This window comes from Galeopterus variegatus, unplaced genomic scaffold, assembly GCF_000696425.1.
Source record: "Galeopterus variegatus unplaced genomic scaffold, G_variegatus-3.0.2 Scaffold152, whole genome shotgun sequence".
Classification (NCBI taxonomy): Eukaryota; Metazoa; Chordata; class Mammalia; order Dermoptera; family Cynocephalidae; genus Galeopterus; species Galeopterus variegatus.
Genome location: NW_007726263.1, coordinates 543,849 through 554,839, shown reverse-complemented (window position 1 = coordinate 554,839; position 10,991 = coordinate 543,849).

Genomic DNA, 10,991 nt, shown 5'->3' with positions numbered 1-10,991 from the left:
CAGCTTTATTAAGGTATATTGAAACACAATAAACTGTACATATTTGACATACAGAATTTGATACATTTTGACATATTTATATATATATATACCTGTAAAACCACCATCACAATTAAGATGATGAATTCCCTTTCCCCTTTGTAACCTCTCCCTACAACATTTCTCTGCTCTCTCATTTCTATGCAACTACTGATCTACTTTCTGTCGCTATAGATCAGTTTGCATTTTCTTGAAACTTCTGTAAATGGAATCATATAATATGTTCTTTTTGTGTGCGTGGCTTCTTTTATTGAACATAATTATTTTTTGAGATTCGTCCATTTGTTGCATGTACCAATAGTTCATTTCTTTTCATTGTTGAATATTCCATTGTACAGATACAATTTATCTATTCACCTGTTCATAGACATTCGGGTTAATTTCAGTTTTTGGCTATTACAAATGAAGCTGTTATGTACATTTTTGTATGAGCTTTTGCATGGACATAGGTTTTTGTTCCTCTTGGAACTTTAAAGTGTCCAGAAGAAAACAGGAGAAAATCTTTGTGATCTTGAGTTTAATGTTTTAGGTTTATCATTTAGGTCTATATTTCATTTTGAATTAATTTTTTTATATGGTGCAAGGTAGAAATTAATGTGCATTTTTTTGCTTGTGGATATCCAATTGTTTCAGCACCATCTGTTGAAAAGTCTGTTTACACCTTTGTCAAAAATCAATTGAAAATATATTAGTATCTGTAATGCTAATCTGTTTCCCTAATATTTTTGTCTATCTTGATGGCAATAATATTGATTTAATTTTTGTAGCTTTTCTTTATAGTAGTTATCAGAACAAATATTGAACCTTCCATTGCATCAAATGAGAAAATTCTCAACCTATAAACAAGACTTGAAATCCTAAATCTAAAAAAAAGTATTTTTTCAGGAGGAAATAAAATATCATCTGTTTCTGAAATATAAATATATATATACTATATAACATATAGCATATATGTTATACATATAAAAATATATAGCATATGTAAAATATATATTATATACATGAAATATATGTACTATATAACACATGCAATGGGACAAGCCCTTACCAGTTCACTTACTATATAACATATAGCATATATGTTATACATATAAAAATATATAGCATATGTAAAATATATATCATATACATGAAATATATGTACTATATAACACATGCAATGGGACAAGCCCTTACCAGTTCACTGAATTCAGTCCCCACTTCAGGGTGATGCAGTGATTTTTGAAGGCTCCCCAGGGTGCTGAATTATGTGTGCTTATGAATGCAATCCTCAGATTCTTCTACTCTGGCCAGGCCTCCTCCACTTCTCAGGCCTATAATGGGAGAGAATCCTGCCCCCATGGGTCTAAAGAGTTATTCTTGACTCTTTTTAGTAGAAATGAAACTTGGAACTGCCCCTGTGAGGCTGAAAGGCACTACTACACAGGGTTGTCCCAGAAATGGGTTTCCATTCTCGCTGTTGCCATGAATGGCAGCACTGGCTTGAGGCCTGTCTTTGTGTGTCCAGGATTAGCTCTCCAGACTTACATCCTCAACTGGCATAGTTGCAGACTTCTCTGTATCTCTGAGTCTAGACTCAATTTTTAGATCTAAGATGGAAGAGGAAAGGGAAACCTCTCCTTTCTCAAGCTGAAAAGTCACCTTTGTTCTTGGCCAATGAAACACTATCCATTTAGATCAACACTGGAAACATCAGCTCCCTTCAGAAGAAAACTCCACCCATCAGAGCTTGTTTTTACTACAGGGCCCCATTAAAACAATAGAATCACCAAATTGTCTACACGTTCTCCCCTTTGTGGCTAATTCAGTCTTATCCATAGTCCCCTTTGTACTCTGGTAGACTATGATCTGTTTTTGTTTGTTTCTTATGGTAATTCATTCTGTTACAATTTATAAGTAGTAATTTTTACTTAATTTAAAACATATATTAATTTTTAAAGTATGCTAATTGACTGTAAGATATCCCTCTTCCACCCAAAATCAGTGGCTCAAACTACATAGAGTCTATTTTTCCCTCATGTATCAGATCAGAGGTAGACATGAGATTCAAGATGGGTAAGTGGTTTTATTTGTGGAGACAACAAGGGACTGGGATTTTAAAAAATCTTATTTCTTGCCATCAGTCCTAGAGGATCGTCCTCATCTGGATGGTTAATTTGGCTTCACCACTACCACATCTACATTCCAGCTTGCAGGAAAATGAAAGATGCAGGATGAGACTTTTAAAGACAAGACAAACAAGTTGCATACATCATATTCACTCTGTTCCATGAGCCACAAAGCTACCAGCCAGCTGTGGGGGAGGCTGGGGCTGCAGTCCCTGGCAAGGTAGCTGCATGCCAGCTAAAACTCAGAAGAATGAATAGTCTGGAAAAATTAGTAGTCTTTGCCACAAATATAATATTCCAAAATCTACATTTCTGATATTTTTTATTTACAACAACAAGACAGTATTGCATTATTTTTCCAGGTAATTATTAAGTGGGTGTGAGGACAGAATCAAAGGAACATCATTTATTCCTATCAATGATCATATATTCAATGATCTACTTCAATTAGGTTGTTAGTACCATTTCTATTTCTTACCAAGTAATTTTTATTTCTCAATTCAAGCCTAATAGCAAAAAGGGAAACATTTGGGATAGAATATCACATAAAAAGCCTTCAATATTATGAAGGACAGGGTATCTTCTTTATAAGCATTTTCTTACATAAAAATTGGATTTTATTCACATTCTCTTAAGTGTCTGGTCTTCTGCCTTCTTAGAGCAATCAAGAAAACCAGTGCAATGAAAACATTCATCACTTCTTATTCACTTCATCAACTGAAGAGTCTTTCAAGTCCCCAGGAATGTGGCAGGAGTAAGTGGTGAGCCATGAACACAGAACTATGGCCTTGCAGCAGTCACAAATCAATTTTCCATCTGCTTTTATAGAAGGTTATTAAACATTTACTACTGCTCCTCAAATCTTGGCTGTGACCAAGAAAACCTGTGTGAAACCAAATGATTGATTGGAGGATACATTTCTGAAGCCTAAAATCTCACTGGGACTTTATAAAATAAATGTTTTCTAAACACCAAATTTTTTATGAAGACATGCTGTCTCCTATATAAGTAAAAAAAAATATTGAAAAATGAGTCAAATCATGTCACTTCTCAATTCAAAACCTGAAAAGACTCCCATTTCGCTCAGAGTGAAAACCAACTTGAAAATGACCTAAGGATCCTACATGATCTGTCCCCACCCCCCTTTCCCTCTTGGCCCTCCTCTCCTACAACTTTCTCCTCATTCCTTCTGCTCCAGCCTCACTGCCATCCTTCTGTTTCTGGAACATGCCAGAACCCTACTTCCTGACATAGGAATGCTTTGGGACTCTCCCCTCTGCCTGAATGCTCTTCCCCAGATGATCTGCATGGCTAACTCCATTACTTCTTTCAAAGCTTTGTTCAAATCTCACCTTCTCTATGAAGCTAAGTCACCTTCGGTCCCATGAAAAGCAGCTACTAACATGGAAGTAGACATATAAGAGGTTTACTGGTGGAAAGACCTGTGAAGAATAGATGAGAGAGGGAACAGAAGTAGGCGAGGTGGTCTTCAGGTGCAATGCAAATCCAATACCTGTGAAAACAGAGAGAGAAGGAAGGAAGATTATGTGGGATGAGCCTCAGATAGCAACGCAGCTCTGAGAAACTCTTGGCAAGGGCAATGGGAGCCCTAGAGCAAAACTTTCCCACTAGAGATATTCCATGCAGCCAAAAATGCTCTGACTTTAGTTCCCCCACCATGCTCAGTCATTGACTGGGAGCTGATGAGAGAGTGTGGCTTTGGGATGAATGCTGTAGTAGATCCAAAGGGGTAGCAGCTGAAGGTTGTCAGCCACTTACATTCCTTGGAGCAGATTATCTTGCAGAAAGATCTGAGTCAGCCAATTGCATTTTTTGGAGCAGGTTATTTTAAAGGGAGATCTGAGTGGCACTCCCACATGGTTCCAAGAGCCTTTCCTAACTACTCCATGTAATACTACCCACTGCCAACTTGGCATTTGCAATCCTCCTGACCCTAGTCTACTTTTTACTTTGTTCCATAACACTTTTTTTCATTCAATTCACTATCACAATGAGACGAATGTAATGTCCCCAATTTACAATAGTAAGCCAAGGTTTAGTAAGCTTAGAAAGTGCATCCAGAGGCAGGCAAGACAGAATTGCCTGGGGTCCTAGGCAGGAGTCAAGGGAAGCCCCCTCCACTCAGAAGCAGGCAAGAGAGCATGCCAAAAACACCACTTACACACAGGTAGCCCACCACAGCCACTGCCACAGCCATAGTTGCTGCAAAAATGGCTTGATGCCACAGCAGTAGCCACAGCCACCATGTAGTCAGCCCACCAGACACTTGACTACACTGACACAAGGAGAATCACCAGCAGAGAACAGAAAAAGAAGAGGATGTCTCCTTTCTCAAAGCCCACTCCAGAGTAATAGAAGAAGCAACTGCTCTACCAGATGACCAGACATTAATGTAGAGATACTAGAAATACAAAAACCCAAGAAAATATGACACCACCAAAACAACACAGTAATTCTCACATACCAGACCCTATGAAGCAGGAAACCCTTGAAATGACTGAAAAGGAATTCCAAGCAACAATCTTAAGGAAACTCACTGAGATATGAGAAGACTCAGTTAGACAACACAGTGAATGAGAAAAATATCCAGGATACAAAGGAGGAAATTTACAAAGAGATTAATACCTTAAACAAAAATGTAGCAGGACTCATGGAACTGAAAGATTCACTCAACATAATAAAAAACACAACCAAGAGCTTAAGCACCAGGCTAGAAAAAGCAGAAGAAAGAATTTCTGATCTTGAAGGCAGTCTTTTCAAAACAACCCAGGCAGACAAAAAAAAAAAAGAAAAAAAGAATTTTAAAAAATGAAGAAAATCTAAGAGAGCTAGCAGACAAGTTTAAATGCACAAACATTCAAATTATGAGTGTTCCAGAAGGGGAGGAGAAAGGAAAAGGCCTAGAAAACCTATTCAATGAAATAATAAAGGAAAACTTCCCAGATATAAGGAGAGACATGGACCTTCAGATCCAGTGGGCTCAAAGATCCCCAAACAAATTCAATCCAGAAGATCCTCTCCAAGACACATTACAGTCAAACTGGCAAAGCTCAAAGACAAAGAGAGAATCTTAAAAGAAGCAAGAGAACAGTGTCAAGTCACCTATAAGGGAGACCCAATGAGACTAACAGCAGACTTCTCAACAGAAATTCTACAGGCCAGAAGAAAATGGGATGATATACTCAAAATGCTAAAAGAAAAAAATGGCCAGCCAAGAATACTCTACCCAGCAAGGCTATCCTTCACAAATGAGGGAAAAATAATGTATTTTCCAGACACACAAAAACTGTGGGAGTTTACCACCACACAACCACCCCTACAAGAAATCCTCAAGGAAATCCTGCATCTGGTCTCTGAAAAATGATAATCACTACATGAATACATAAGAACAAAACGCAGTAGTAGAACAAAAATGCAAATGAGCAAGAGAAAGAAACTAAATCTTACCACCTAAACTAAACTAAAACTTAAATCTTACCACCTAACAACTAAAACACCATAATGACAATATAATAATGCCCCTGCTTTATTTCTGATTTTAGTAATTTCAGTTTTCTCTTTTTTTTTAGTCTACATAAAGGTTTACAAATTCGTTGATCTTTTTAAAGAATCAACTCTTGGTTTTGTTGTTTTTCTCTAATGTTTTCTAATTCTCTATTTTATATATTTCTGTTGTAATCTTTGTTATTTCCTATTTATTTTTGTTTTTGGTTTAGTTTGCTCTTTTTTTCTATTTTCCTAAGGTAGTTTACATTATTGATTTGAGATTTTTCTTATTTCTTTTTTTTTCCTTTTTGTCTTTTTTTGTGACCGGCAACGGATCGCAACCCTCGGTGTCGCTCCCGCCCCTTGCTCAGCCAGTGAGTGGCTGGTCTGTATGTGGGATCCGAACCCTCGGCGGGAGCGCCACCGCGCTTCCCAAGCGGCGCACAATAGCAGTGCGCCACCGGGCTGGCCCCGAGATTTTTCTTATTTCTAATATATGTGTTTACAAGCATAAATTTTCCTCTAAGTACTGCATGAATCCTGCATCCTATGAATTTTGATAGGTTGTGCTTTGACTTTTATCTCAAGATACTCTCTAATTTCCCTGTGATTTTTCTTTTTATCTATTGTTTATTTATGAGACTGTTGTTTAATTTCCACACATTTGTGAATTTTCTTTTTTTTTTTTTTTTTTTTTTTTTTTTTTTTTTTTTCTTTTTTTTTTTTTTTTTTGTCTTTTGTCTTTTTTCCGTGTCCGGCAACGGATCGCAACCCTCAGTGTTGCCCCCGTACCGGACCGGGGACCGGCAACGGGATCGCAAGCCTCGGTGCTGCTCCCGTGCCTCGCTCAGCCAGTGAGCGGGAGCCGGTCTGTATGTGGGATCCGAACCCTCGGACGGGAGCGCCGCCGCGCTTCCCAAGCGGCGCACCATCCAGTGCGCCACCGGGCCGGCCCCATTTGTGAATTTTCTAAATTTCTGTCTGTTATTATGATCATACACCAAAAAAAAAAAAAAAAAAGAAAAAAGAAAAAGAAAAGAAAAAAAGAAAGTGCATCCATTTTGGGGTTGCCTGGGGTTTCATCTTCAGACTTTATATGGCTTCATTTATGACATACATGCTATTAATAATGGTGATTATTATGATGATGCCATCATTATAACATTATTGAGCACTTATGATGTGCCAAACTGTACAGCGATTTACCTGTATTATTTTATTTAATCCCAACAATATTTCAGATTATTCCTCCCATTTTTGCAGATGAGGACACTGAGGTTTAGAGAGGGTACACACAGCTAGTAGGTGGCAGAACCAGAAGTCATGACTTGGTCTGACTGCAGAGCCCAATCTTGTTTGCAAGACTGCTTTTGAAATCTTCATTACCAACTGCTTTCTCTTATTTCCAGTTCAGATCCCTCCCATAGCTCCAGACATATAAATCCAACAGGTGACTGGACATCTCCGCTCAGATGTCCCACAGATACCTCTAAACAAATTTACCCAAAAGTGAACCCATCCCCTCCCCATATCTGCACTTGTTTCTGATTCCCAAACCTCCTAAGTAGCTCTATAATTTATCTACCAATTTTGCCAGGTCAAAAATCTGGGAATGGTGATCCTTATTCTTCCCCTCTTTCCCTATTTTTTTGTATCCATTCCTACTTATCCACCTTTTAAACCTCTTTTCAACCTGTCTATCCTCTCCATCCGACCTCCCATTCACACCTTTACTTGGACCACTGTGTTTTCTCACTGGGATTATAGCTGACAGTATCCTAACTGGTTTTCACTCCATCACTTACCCCTTCTTTTCCTTCATCCTTTCACTAACTCCAGACTGATCTTTCTGGAAAAAAAATATATATATATATATATTGTGTCATGCCCATGATTAAAATCTTTCATTGCCTTTCCAGTACCTTCAAGGGACCAGGAGCTACCCTAGCCTTCCTGCTGGATCTCATTCCTCTGCACCCTCCTCTGGAAAGCCATGTTCAAGCTCTTCTGGACTGTTACCTCCTCAGAATGCCCCAAGCTCCTCATCTTCCTTGACTAATTCACACTATTCCTACTGCCCTTCACCCCTTTTTAGGCCTAATTTACTCCTGTCTTCAGGGCCCCAGTTCATGTGTCACCTCCACCAGGGAGATATATCACTTTCCAAGTATGGGTTAAGTGTGCCTTCTTAGATATTCCCATGGCAACCTGTATCTCCTAGTAGAATGATAACTATATTGTAACTGTAGGTCCTACCACACCAGGGGTTGGCAAACGTTTTCTGTAAAGGCTTGGTGGTATATATTTTAGGTTTTGCAAGCCAGTGGTCTCTGTCACAACTACTCTTAGTAGTTGTTTATGAGATAATAGTTTTATTATCTCATGGAAAATAAAAAACATGAGCATGTTCCCAGAAAACTTTATGGATACTGAAATTTGAATTTCATATAATTTTTATGCATTACAACATATTGTTCTTTTGATTTTTTCCACTACTTAAAAATGTAAATACAATTCTTAGCTCAAAGGCTACGTGAAAACAGGTAGGGGCCAAGTTATTGCCCATGCACCGTAGTTTGTTGATCTCTGTACTATTCCATGAACTCTTAACAGCTAGGGCAGTGTCTCATCCGGCTTTCTACCCACAGTGTTTAGTGCAGTATCCAGCTTATAGTAGGTACTTAATAAACACTTGTTGAATAAGTAAAATTTGCACAGATAGTAGTAAGTGATACTGTCAGGATTCAAACCTGTCAATTTGAATTGGCAATGTGATGTCACATTGCCCACTCTGTGGTTTAAGCTATAAGTGACATAGTATACTCAGAGCAAGATATTCCAGATATTCAAATAGTAATTCTAGAAACACCCTGGAATTGGGCGTTGATGAACTCTTGTACTCTGTCATTAGTGTTAGTAGTTGCTGCTCAGCTTTGCCTACTATGTATCCTTCCCAACACCCCCATTTAAATTTGCCTTATTTACTGTGCTTTCGGGTATTTAAAATAATTCAGGTTTGGCCATTTTAAATTTTTTTTAAAAATAAACCTTATTAAAACTGTTTTCAGCTTTGGAATCAGAAACCTCCAAACTTTTTAAGTTACATAAAAGCTTAGAGCATTATAGCTCTGACCTTCAAAAGGCTCCCAATTAGAAGGAACCCTGAGTATTATCAGAAAATTCCTTCTCTTTCTAAGTAGTCTTATGCATAGTTGACTCTCTGCTTTCTTTCCATTTTAAAGTTAGAAATACCCTAAAGAACGCAGAACCCCAGCACATGGGCATTCTCTGTGACCTCACTTTTCAATTAGGGTATGGTTACCTGGGTGACCAAGTTAACCACATACGAAACATCAGAGGTTGAGCGCAGGTGGCAACAGGACAGCTCACACCAAGGCAGGCTGGGAATCCAAGCTGACCTTGTCTGGTGAAGGCCAGTGACCCAACCATAGGAATAAGGTCAGGCATTGGTCAATTAAGGGATGGGCACTTGGGGCCAGCACAAGGGAGGTAGAACCAAGACCAGAAGGCCATTTCATATGAAAAAGAGATTTGTAATTAGTAACTCCAATTGCTGGTGGAACTGTGTGGTCAGCTAATGTTTTAGTTATCTGAGATCTTTAATATAAGGCAGTCACAGTAGAAAAAGACAGAATCAGTGAATAGAGAATTACAAATAAGAGTAGTATGAAAAGGAAAATTACATAGGGAGGTGAAAAGACCTTTGAAATTAGAATCAGAAGACATGACTTCCAACTAACTAGGACTATTAAGTCATTTTTGTTTTCTGAATAAGCTTCAGTTTATTAAACTATTAATAAATGATTAGATTGAATTCAGTCTTCACTGAATATTGAGTTGAATACTATCTCTAATTTCCCATCCAGCTTTAACATTTATGAATTTAAAACTGTCTCAGAACTGAAAACACAAATTGTTTGTCCTGGTCCCAGATGTTTGGTTTCTGAGCAAAAGGTGAGGATGAATTAACAGTTCAAATCTAGGGGCTTTATATGGACAACAACCCAACTAGGTCATCATGTGGTGAGACCGTTTCCAACTGACTTTACTCTTTCCTATCTTTGTGTCATAGCTGTCACTCTCTCTTTGCAACATGGCTGTGACATGCCAACTTCTTTCATTGCTCTTACATGCTGTACTGCTTCAACACAGGACAAAACTTGTAAACCTCCACCCTTTTCATCATATTGAGAATATAAAATGCAATTAAAAACAAAATTTTCAACGTGGATTTTCAAACGTGACCAGTGTTGAAGCTGGATGTAGGCAGGACATCCCACCTTAAAATCTTTTAAAAGTAGGGAAAGGAACCATAAATACTCAGCACTGAAATCACTTAAAATTCTTTCACAATTAATATAGCATCTCAGCAGTAGCAACATCCCTATGTAAGTTTTTACCTAGGCAGTTCAGGTGTTAAAGGTATTAATACCTGAAGGGCAGTAAAGGTGTTTGTTAAGTAGCTTTTATTTTCTTGTACCCCAGAAGAAAGTACACTTTGAAAACAAAAACACTGGGCTGACTTTATTTTGTAAGGTTGACAACGTGGTAGCTACACCAAAGCTAGGGTTGGCTGAAGGCCTTTCTATTTAGCAGTGGGGGGATGATGGAAAACCAGCCATAGGGTCCTGATTTTAGGGCAAGATAGTTAAGTTCCAGGTCTCACATAGGTTGCCTTTATTTCTCAACTGTTTCTGGCAATACAGGGGATAAAAGGCTGGTGCTTTTACGTGTGGAGATTTCTGTTTTGGGGTGGGATCACCATCCCACCTCACAGAGAGGAATATGTAGGCATACATTGAAGGAGTACACAGAGCTCTAGCAACCCCAGCTTTAATGGAGATACCTCTTCCCATACTTCCAGTCGGGACGTCTCTCCCGCCCCCTCTTCTACTCGCTGCCGGGCTGCTTTGGGTGTTCCTTCCTGTGTAGTGCACTGCACGAGTGCGTCATCTAATTGTCCGTGTACACGTGCCAGAATCGCGTTTAAACTGTTATTTCCTTGAAGTCCGGGATCGTGTACTTTCCCGCATGTATCGGCAGTGCGGTACCTGAAATATAGTGATTCGGGTAATATGTTATGAATGAGTAGCTGGAACTGCAACCTGTTGAATGGAAGAATGAATGAACCCTTTATACGCGCTCCCCTCTTTCCTACGGGGTTCCGCGGTGGAAGTACTGCTCTGATTTAGCAGCGACGTGAAAGTCTTTGACCTGTTGGAGGAGGGGTGAGGGGAAAAGAAAAGAAAAGGAGCAGAAAAAGGCGAAAAGAGAAAAGAGGGAACACGCGCGGCCAACACGCCCACCGGGCTTGGT